At 63.1% G+C, this 10,648-nt stretch overlaps 1 non-coding gene across 1 annotated transcript; it reads right to left on the bottom strand.

Moving 5' to 3' along the window:
* Positions 1 to 2,725: 2,725 nt before the first annotated feature.
* On the bottom strand, positions 2,726 to 2,844 carry LOC131863533 (5S ribosomal RNA). Its single transcript, XR_009362433.1, has one exon. It is a non-coding gene; the product is annotated as a 5S ribosomal RNA (ribosomal RNA).
* Between the last annotated feature and the right edge of the window lie 7,804 nt (positions 2,845 to 10,648).

Here is a 10,648-nt window from a genome sequence, read left to right as displayed (position 1 = left end):
CGCGCGTTCCGTTTTTTTCACTATCTTTCAAAACGGAAATTTTAAAATCTCCTTTTTTTTTTGCCTTTTCTGGAAATTAGTGAAGGCAGCGCATCAAAGGTGCGCACCTCGCTGCCCACCTTGGTGTGCTCTGAGGTGCGCACCCGGGAGCGCTACGAAGTGTGCTCCAAGGTGCGGCGTGCACGTTGTCGGAGCCCGGTTTGCCCCGGGTGCGCACCTCGCCTGCACCTTGGCCGGGGTGGGCACCTTGGCTGGGTTTGCCCAGGGTGCGCTCCGAAGCGGGGTTACTGGAGCGCCCCCTCTTTTTTTGTCAGAGCGTTTGGTGGGGTTTCTCGCATTGGCTCTTCCCAGGCCCGGTTGTTGGGTGCGCTCCCACCCTGGCGCGCGCGAAGTTGGAAGTTGGGTTAATTGCCCGGGCGCGCACCTTCGCCAGGGTGGGCACCTTGGTGCGCACACCTTGGCTGGGCTGCGCACCAGGGCGGGCTCAAGATGGCACCAGCATTCCCTTTTTCTCACTATCTTTCAAAACGGAAATTTTAAAATCTCGTTTTTTTTTTGCCTTTTATGGAAATTAGTGAAGGCATCGCATCAAAGGTGCGCACCTCGCTGCCCACCTTGGTGTGCTCCGAGGTGCCCACCACGGTGCGCAACGCCGGTGCGAACCCGGGAGCGCCCCGATGTGTGCTCCAAGGTGCGGCGTGCACGAAGTCGGACCCCGGTTTGCCCCGGGTGCGCACCTCGCGTGCACCTTGGTGCGCACACCTTGGCTGGGTTGCGCGGCCTGGTGGGCACCATGGTGCGCACCAAGGAGCGCTCCGAAGTGTGCTCCAAGGTGCGGCGTGCACGAAGTCGGAGCCCGGTTTGCCCCGGGTACGCACCTTCGCCGGGGTGGGCACCTCGGCTGGGTTGCGCGCCCTGGTGCGCACCAAGGAGCGCTCCGAAGTGTGCTCCAAGGTGCGGCGTGCACGAAGTCGGAGCCCGGTTTGCCCCGGGTGCGCACCTCGCGTGCACCTTCGGCGGGGTTGCGCGCCCTGGTGGGCACCATGGTGCGCACCAAGGAGCGCTCCGAAGTGTGCTCCAAGGTGCGGCGTGCACGAAGTCGGAGCCCGGTTTGCCCCGGGTGCGCACCTCGCGTGCACCTTCGGCGGGGTTGCGCGCCCTGGTGGGCACCATGGTGCGCACCAAGGAGCGCTCCGAAGTGTGCTCCAAGGTGCGGCGTGCACGAAGTCGGAGCCCGGTTTGCCCCGGGTGCGCACCTCGCGTGCACCTTCGCCGCGGTGGGCACCATGGCGTGCACGAAGTCGGAGCCCGGTTTGCCCCGGGTGCGCACCTCGCGTGCACCTTCGCCGGGGTGGGCACCTCGGCTGGGTTGCGCGCCCTGGTGCGCACCAAGGAGCGCTCCGAAGTGTGCTCCAAGGTGCGGCGTGCACGAAGTCGGAGCCCGGTTTGCCCCGGGTGCGCACCTCGCGTGCACCTTCGCCAGGGTGGGCACCTCGGTGCGCACACCTTCTCAATGTTTTCTTGCCTTTTCTGGAAATTGGTGAAGGCAGCGCATCAAAGGTGCGCACCTCGGTGTGCTCCGAGGTGCGAACCCGAGAGCGCTCCGAGGTGCCCACGAAGTCGAAAGTCGGGTTAATTGCATTGTTTTCCCCGGGTGCGCTCCGAGGTGCGCAACATCGGCGCGCACCAAGGAGGGCTCCGAAGTGTGCTCCAAGGTGCGCACGATGGCGTGCACCTCTGGTGCGCACGATTCGGAGCTCGGTTTGACCGGGGTGCGCACACCTTGGCTGGGTTGCGCACCTTTTGTGCGCTCCAAGGTGCGCACGAAGTCGGAGCTCGGTTTGCCCCGGGTGCGCACCTTCGCCAGGGTGCGCACCTTGATGCGCACGCCTTGGCTGGGCTGCGCACCTTGGTGGGCGCCATGGTGCGCACCTTTCGTGCGCTCCAAGGTGCGCACGAAGTCGGAGCTCGGTTTGCCCCGGGTGCGCACCTTGGTGGGCGCCATGGTGCACTCCGAGGTGCCCAAGATTGGTGCGCACCAAGGAGCGCTCCGAAGTGCGCTCCAAGGTGCGCGCGAAGTCGAAAGTTGGGTTAATTGTCCGGTTTGCCTCGGGTGCGCACCTTGCGTGCACCTTCGCCAGGGTGGGCGCCTTGGTGCGCACACCTTGGCTGGGCTGCGCACACCTTGGCACCCGCGTTTCCTTCATTTTAAATTTTTTTTTTTTACAATCTCTCAAGTGGGAAATTCTATAATCTCAACTTTTTTTGCCTTTTCAGGAAACTTTTGAATGGAGCGCATCATTGGTGCGCTCCGAAGTGTGCTCCAAAGCTCTCTCCAGCTGCGTGCACCTGCCCCGGCCGCGCACCCGGCCCCGCCCAGCTTCGCTCACCTGTCCCGGGCGTCTGGTGCGGAACCTTAGAGTAAGAAACATCACCGTGCACCTTGGCCAACGTGCACGACTCGACCGAGCGCGCACTGGCCGAGGTGCACACCGATTTCACCTGGGTGCGCGCGCAGCACCTCGGGCGCACCGGGGTGCGCGCACAACGCCCGGGTTGCACCGTGGCCTGTGTGCTCGGGGCGCCTCGGGTGCGCGCTCGGTGTCGCCCCCGCGCGCGCGGTAGTGCGGGCAGCGCACCCCGGCCCGGCCCGGCCCCGACGAGAACGCAAACGGGCAAAAGGTTTATTCAAATAGCATTGCGATGCCCGGCGAAAAACTAAAAAAGGGTGCAACACCGGGACTTCCCGGGAGGTCACCCATCCCAGTACTACTCCGGCCCAAGCGCGCTTAACTGCGGAGTTCTGATGGGATCCGGTGCACTAACGCTGGTATGATCGCACCCGTTATGAGCTTGTCGCAGTGTGTACTTAGCAAACCGTGACCCACGTGCGAATCCACCCCGGCCACCCACCCCCGTCGAGGTGCACACCCTCCCTCGCGAAGTGCGCCCCGTTCGCCAAGTGTGAGCCCTGCCCGGGTGCGCGCACCTTGCTAGGGCGTCGGGTGTGCACCCGGCCCGGCCTACGTGCGTGCACCTGTAGGGGGCGTCGTGTGCGTGCAGTGTCCCGTCTGCAACGCGGTGCCCACACACCACCTCGGGCGCAACGACCTGCGCTCACATGTGGGCCGAGTGCACCTTGGTGCATGTTCGGGGCGCCTCGGGTGCACGCTCGATCTTGCCCCGGTGCACCAAGGCGCTCGGTTTGCCCCGGGTGCGCACTTGGTGCAAGGTGGGCACCCAAAATAGGGATCAAGCACCAAAACACAAGTTTCGGGATGCAAAATGGGACCCAAGGACCACAAATGCGTTCCAAGACCCATGATGGGTCCACGAGAACAAAAATGTGTTCCGAGACTTAATAAACAAATATTGGGTTTTAGGAGAAGAAACATGCTCTGATGCCCAAAACGAGAATCGACCCCGAAAAGGCCACAGGCCAAAAGTGGGATGCGAGACAAAAAAAAATGGGACCCGAGGACCAAAATTGGGTTCCCAGGTCGAAGACAGGGCAACCGGACAAGAAACGACCTCTAAGGCTCGAAATGAGTCCCGACGACTAAAACTTGACAAGAAGCACCCATCAGGCACCCAACTCGACACCCATGGGATGCCGACCCACCCGGGCTTCCACCTAGCACACCTTGGCACCCACCCACCCTCGCACCCAACCTCGCACCCAACTTAGCACCTTTGAACCCACATTGGCACTCACCCTGACCCTGGCACCTTGGAACCCACATTGGCACTCACCTTGACCCTGGCACCCACCTTTGCACTCACCTTGGGACCCACCCTGGCTCCCACCTCGGCACCCACCCAGACACCCACCTTGGTTCCTTGGCACCCACCTTGGATCCTTGGCACCCACCCCGACACCCACCTTGGCACGCAACTTGGCTACTTGCCACCCACCTTGGCTCCTTGACGCCCACCCCGACAACCACCCCGTGACCTACCCTGGCTAGGGTTGGTGCACACCCACCCTGGTGCCCACCTTGGCACCCACCCTATGACCCACCTTGGCACGCACCTTAGTACCCACCCCGTTACCCACCCTAGGACCCACCCCGTGACCCACCTTGGCCAGGGTGGGTGCCTTGGTGCGCACAACTTGCCTGGGCTGCACACCAGGGCGGGCTCAAGATGGCACCCGCGTTCCGTTTTTTTCACTATCTTTCAAAACGGAAATTTTAAAATCTCATTTTTTTCTTTTTTTTGCCTTTTCTGGAAATTAGTGAAGGCAGCGCATCAAAGGTGCGCAATGCTGGTGCGAACCCGGGAGCGCTCCGATGTGTGCTCCAAGGTGCGGCGTGCACGAAGTCCGAGCCCGGTTTGCCCCGGGTGCGCACCTCGCGTGCACCTTCGCCGGGGTGAGCACCTTGGCTGGGTTGCGCGCCCTGGTGCGTACCAAGGAGCGCTCTGAAGTGTGCTCCAAGGTGCGGCGTGCACGAAGTCGGAGCCCGGTTTGCCCCGGGTGTGCACCTCGGGTGCGCACCTCGCGTGCACCTTCGCTGCGGTGGGCACCTTGGCTGGGTTGCGCGCCTTGGTGGGCACCATGCAGTGCACGAAGTCGGAGCCCGGTTTGCCCCGGGCGCGCACCTCCGCCAGGGTGGGCACCTTGGTGCGCACAACTTGCCTGGGCTGCGCATCAGGAAGGGCTCAAGATGGCACCCGCGTTCCGTTTTTTTCACTATCTTTCAGAACGGAAATTTTAAAATATCGTTTTTTTTTGCCTTTTCTGGAAATTAGTGAAGGCAGCGCATCAAAGGTGCGCAACGCTGGTGCGAACCTGGGAGCGCTCCGATGTGTGCTCCAAGGTGCGGCGTGCACGAAGTCGGAGCCCGGTTTGCCTCGGGTGCGCCCTGGTGGGCACCATGGTGCGCACCAAGGAGCGCTCCGAAGTGTGCTCCAAGGTGCGGCCTGCACGAAGTCGGAGCCCGGTTTGCCCCGGGTGTGCACCTCGGGTGGGCACCTTGGTGCGCATGCCTTGCCTGGGCTGCGCACCAGGGCGGGCTCAAGATGGCACCCGCGTTCCTTTTTTTTCACTATCTTTCAAAACGGAAATTTTAAAATCTCATTTTTTTTTGCCTTTTTCTGGAAATTAGTGAAGGCAGCGCATCAAAGGTGCGCACCTCGCTGCCCACCACGGTGCGCAACGCCGGTGGGCACCCGGGAGTGCTTCGAAGTGTGCTCCAAGGTGCTGCGTGCACGTTGTCGGAGCCCGGTTTGCCCCGGGTGCGCACCTCGCGTGCACCTTCGTCGGGGTGGGCACCTTGGCTTGGTTTGCCCCGGCTGCGCTCCGAAGCGGGGTTATTGGAGCGCCGCCTCTTTTTTTGTCGGAGCGTTTGGTGGGGTTTCTCGCATTGGCTCTTCCGAGGCCCGGTTGCCACCCTGGCGCGCACGAAGTCGGAAGTAGGGTTAATTGCCCGGGTGCGCACCTTTGCCAGGGTGGCACCTTACCTGGGCTGCGCACCAGGGCGGGCTCAAGATGGCACGCGCGTTCCGTTTTTTTCACTATCTTTCAAAACGGAAATTTTAAAATCTCCTTTTTTTTTTGCCTTTTCTGGAAATTAGTGAAGGCAGCGCATCAAAGGTGCGCACCTCGCTGCCCACCTTGGTGTGCTCTGAGGTGCGCACCCGGGAGCGCTACGAAGTGTGCTCCAAGGTGCGGCGTGCACGTTGTCGGAGCCCGGTTTGCCCCGGGTGCGCACCTCACCTGCACCTTGGCCGGGGTGGGCACCTTGGCTGGGTTTGCCCAGGGTGCGCTCCGAAGCGGGGTTACTGGAGCGCCCCCTCTTTTTTTGTCAGAGAGTTTGGTGGGGTTTCTCGCATTGGCTCTTCCCAGGCCCGGTTGTTGGGTGCGCTCCCACCCTGGCGCGCGCGAAGTTGGAAGTTGGGTTAATTGCCCGGGCGCGCACCTTCGCCAGGGTGGGCACCTTGGTGCGCAAACCTTGGCTGGGCTGCGCACCAGGGCGGGCTCAAGATGGCACCAGCATTCCCTTTTTCTCACTATCTTTCAAAACGGAAATTTTAAAATCTCGTTTTTTTTTTGCCTTTTATGGAAATTAGTGAAGGCATCGCATCAAAGGTGCGCACCTCGCTGCCCACCTTGGTGTGCTCCGAGGTGCCCACCACGGTGCGCAACGCCGGTGCGAACCCGGGAGCGCCCCGATGTGTGCTCCAAGGTGCGGCGTGCACGAAGTCGGACCCCGGTTTGCCCCGGGTGCGCACCTCGCGTGCACCTTGGTGCGCACACCTTGGCTGGGTTGCGCGGCCTGGTGGGCACCATGGTGCGCACCAAGGAGCGCTCCGAAGTGTGCTCCAAGGTGCGGCGTGCACGAAGTCGGAGCCCGGTTTGCCCCGGGTGCGCACCTTCGCCGCGGTGGGCACCATGGCGTGCACGAAGTCGGAGCCCGGTTTGCCCCGGGTGCACACCTCGCGTGCACCTTCGCCGGGGTGGGCACCTCGGCTGGGTTGCGCGCCCTGGTGCGCACCAAGGAGCGCTCTGAAGTGTGCTCCAAGGTGCGGCGTGCACGAAGTCGGAGCCCGGTTTGCCCCGGGTGTGCACCTCGCGTGCACCTTCGCTGCGGTGGGCACCTTGGCTGGGTTGCGCGCCTTGGTGGGCACCATGCAGTGCACGAAGTCGGAGCCCGGATTGCCCCGGGCGCGCACCTCCGCCAGGGTGGGCACCTTGGTGCGCACAACTTGCCTGGGCTGCGCACCAGGAAGGGCTCAAGATGGCACCCGCGTTCCGTTTTTTTCACTATCTTTCAGAACGGAAATTTTAAAATCTCGTTTTTTTTTGCCTTTTCTTGAAATTAGTGAAGGCAGCGCATCAAAGGTGCGCAACGCTGGTGCGAACCTGGGAGCGCTCCGATGTGTGCTCCAAGGTGCGGCGTGCACGAAGTCGGACCCCGGTTTGCCCCGGGTGCGCACCTCGCGTGCACCTTGGTGCGCACACCTTGGCTGGGTTGCGCGCCCTGGTGGGCACCATGGTGCGCACCAAGGAGCGCTCCGAAGTGTGCTCCAAGGTGCGGCGTGCACGAAGTCGGAGCCCGGTTTGCCCCGGGTGCGCACCTCGCGTGCACCTTCGCCGCGGTGGGCACCATGGCGTGCACGAAGTCGGAGCCCGGTTTGCCCCGGGTGCGCACCTCGCGTGCACCTTCGCCGGGGTGGGCACCTTGGTGTGCAGACCTTGGCTGGGTTGCGCGCCCTGGTGGGCACCATGGTGCGCACCAAGGAGCGCTCCGAAGTGTGCTCCAAGGTGCGGCCTGCACGAAGTCGGAGCCCGGTTTGCCCCGGGTGTGCACCTCGGGTGGGCACCTTGGTGCGCATGCCTTGCCTGGGCTGCGCACCAGGGCGGGCTCAAGATGGCACCCGCGTTCCTTTTTTTTCACTATCTTTCAAAACGGAAATTTTAAAATCTCATTTTTTTTTGCCTTTTTCTGGAAATTAGTGAAGGCAGCGCATCAAAGGTGCGCACCTCGCTGCCCACCACGGTGCGCAACGCCGGTGGGCACCCGGGAGTGCTTCGAAGTGTGCTCCAAGGTGCTGCGTGCACGTTGTCGGAGCCCGGTTTGCCCCGGGTGCGCACCTCGCGTGCACCTTCGTCGGGGTGGGCACCTTGGCTGGGTTTGCCCCGGCTGCGCTCCGAAGCGGGGTTATTGGAGCGCCGCCTCTTTTTTTGTCGGAGCGTTTGGTGGGGTTTCTCGCATTGGCTCTTCCGAGGCCCGGTTGCCACCCTGGCGCGCACGAAGTCGGAAGTAGGGTTAATTGCCCGGGTGCGCACCTTTGCCAGGGTGGGCACCTTACCTGGGCTGCGCACCAGGGCGGGCTCAAGATGGCACGCGCGTTCCGTTTTTTTCACTATCTTTCAAAACGGAAATTTTAAAATCTCCTTTTTTTTTTGCCTTTTCTGGAAATTAGTGAAGGCAGCGCATCAAAGGTGCGCACCTCGCTGCCCACCTTGGTGTGCTCTGAGGTGCGCACCCGGGAGCGCTACGAAGTGTGCTCCAAGGTGCGGCGTGCACGTTGTCGGAGCCTGGTTTGCCCCGGGTGCGCACCTCGCCTGCACCTTGGCCGGGGTGGGCACCTTGGCTGGGTTTGCCCAGGGTGCGCTCCGAAGCGGGGTTACTGGAGCGCCCCCTCTTTTTTTGTCAGAGCGTTTGGTGGGGTTTCTCGCATTGGCTCTTCCCAGGCCCGGTTGTTGGGTGCGCTCCCACCCTGGCGCGCGCGAAGTTGGAAGTTGGATTAATTGCCCGGGCGCGCACCTTCGCCAGGGTGGGCACCTTGGTGCGCACACCTTGGCTGGGCTGCGCACCAGGGCGGGCTCAAGATGGCACCAGCATTCCCTTTTTCTCACTATCTTTCAAAACGGAAATTTTAAAATCTCGTTTTTTTTTTGCCTTTTATGGAAATTAGTGAAGGCATCGCATCAAAGGTGCGCACCTCGCTGCCCACCTTGGTGTGCTCCGAGGTGCCCACCACGGTGCGCAACGCCGGTGCGAACCCGGGAGCGCCCCGATGTGTGCTCCAAGGTGCGGCGTGCACGAAGTCGGACCCCGGTTTGCCCCGGGTGCGCACCTCGCGTGCACCTTGGTGCGCACACCTTGGCTGGGTTGCGCGGCCTGGTGGGCACCATGGTGCGCACCAAGGAGCGCTCCGAAGTGTGCTCCAAGGTGCGGCGTGCACGAAGTCGGAGCCCGGTTTGCCCCGGGTACGCACCTCGCGTGCACCTTCGCCGGGGTGGGCACCTCGGCTGGGTTGCGCGCCCTGGTGCGCACCAAGGAGCGCTCCGAAGTGTGCTCCAAGGTGCGGCGTGCACGAAGTCGGAGCCCGGTTTGCCCCGGGTGCGCACCTTCGCCGCGGTGCGCACCATGGCGTGCACGAAGTCGGAGCCCGGTTTGCCCCGGGTGCGCACCTCGCGTGCACCTTCGGCGGGGTTGCGCGCCCTGGTGGGCACCATGGTGCGCACCAAGGAGCGCTCCGAAGTGTGCTCCAAGGTGCGGCGTGCACGAAGTCGGAGCCCGGTTTGCCCCGGGTGCGCACCTCGCGTGCACCTTCGGCGGGGTTGCGCGCCCTGGTGGGCACCATGGTGCGCACCAAGGAGCGCTCCGAAGTGTGCTCCAAGGTGCGGCGTGCACGAAGTCGGAGCCCGGTTTGCCCCGGGTGCGCACCTCGCGTGCACCTTCGCCGCGGTGGGCACCATGGCGTGCACGAAGTCGGAGCCCGGTTTGCCCCGGGTGCGCACCTCGCGTGCACCTTCGCCGGGGTGGGCACCTCGGCTGGGTTGCGCGCCCTGGTGCGCACCAAGGAGCGCTCCGAAGTGTGCTCCAAGGTGCGGCGTGCACGAAGTCGGAGCCCGGTTTGCCCCGGGTGCGCACCTCGCGTGCACCTTCGCCAGGGTGGGCACCTCGGTGCGCACACCTTCTCAATGTTTTCTTGCCTTTTCTGGAAATTGGTGAAGGCAGCGCATCAAAGGTGCGCACCTCGGTGTGCTCCGAGGTGCGAACCCGAGAGCGCTCCGAGGTGCCCACGAAGTCGAAAGTCGGGTTAATTGCATTGTTTTCCCCGGGTGCGCTCCGAGGTGCGCAACATCGGCGCGCACCAAGGAGGGCTCCGAAGTGTGCTCCAAGGTGCGCACGATGGCGTGCACCTCTGGTGCGCACGATTCGGAGCTCGGTTTGACCGGGGTGCGCACACCTTGGCTGGGTTGCGCACCTTTTGTGCGCTCCAAGGTGCGCACGAAGTCGGAGCTCGGTTTGCCCCGGGTGCGCACCTTCGCCAGGGTGCGCACCTTGATGCGCACGCCTTGGCTGGGCTGCGCACCTTGGTGGGCGCCATGGTGCGCACCTTTCGTGCGCTCCAAGGTGCGCACGAAGTCGGAGCTCGGTTTGCCCCGGGTGCGCACCTTGGTGGGCGCCATGGTGCACTCCGAGGTGCCCAAGATTGGTGCGCACCAAGGAGCGCTCCGAAGTGCGCTCCAAGGTGCGCGCGAAGTCGAAAGTTGGGTTAATTGTCCGGTTTGCCTCGGGTGCGCACCTTGCGTGCACCTTCGCCAGGGTGGGCGCCTTGGTGCGCACACCTTGGCTGGGCTGCGCACACCTTGGCACCCGCGTTTCCTTCATTTTAAATTTTTTTTTTTTACAATCTCTCAAGTGGGAAATTCTATAATCTCAACTTTTTTTGCCTTTTCAGGAAACTTTTGAATGGAGCGCATCATTGGTGCGCTCCGAAGTGTGCTCCAAAGCTCTCTCCAGCTGCGTGCACCTGCCCCGGCCGCGCACCCGGCCCCGCCCAGCTTCGCTCACCTGTCCCGGGCGTCTGGTGCGGAACCTTAGAGTAAGAAACATCACCGTGCACCTTGGCCAACGTGCGCGACTCGACCGAGCGCGCACTGGCCGAGGTGCACACCGATTTCACCTGGGTGCGCGCGCAGCACCTCGGGCGCACCGGGGTGCGCGCACAACGCCCGGGTTGCACCGTGGCCTGTGTGCTCGGGGCGCCTCGGGTGCGCGCTCGGTGTCGCCCCCGCGCGCGCGGTAGTGCGGGCAGCGCACCCCGGCCCGGCCCGGCCCCGACGAGAACGCAAACGGGCAAAAGGTTTATTCAAATAGCATTGCGACGCCCGGCGAAAAACTAAAAA

Source organism: Cryptomeria japonica, unplaced genomic scaffold (assembly GCF_030272615.1).
Source record: "Cryptomeria japonica unplaced genomic scaffold, Sugi_1.0 HiC_scaffold_65, whole genome shotgun sequence".
NCBI lineage: Eukaryota > Viridiplantae > Streptophyta > Pinopsida > Cupressales > Cupressaceae > Cryptomeria > Cryptomeria japonica.
The sequence above is the reverse complement of the archived record's forward strand: the minus strand, read 5'-3'. Positions and strand labels throughout refer to the sequence as shown.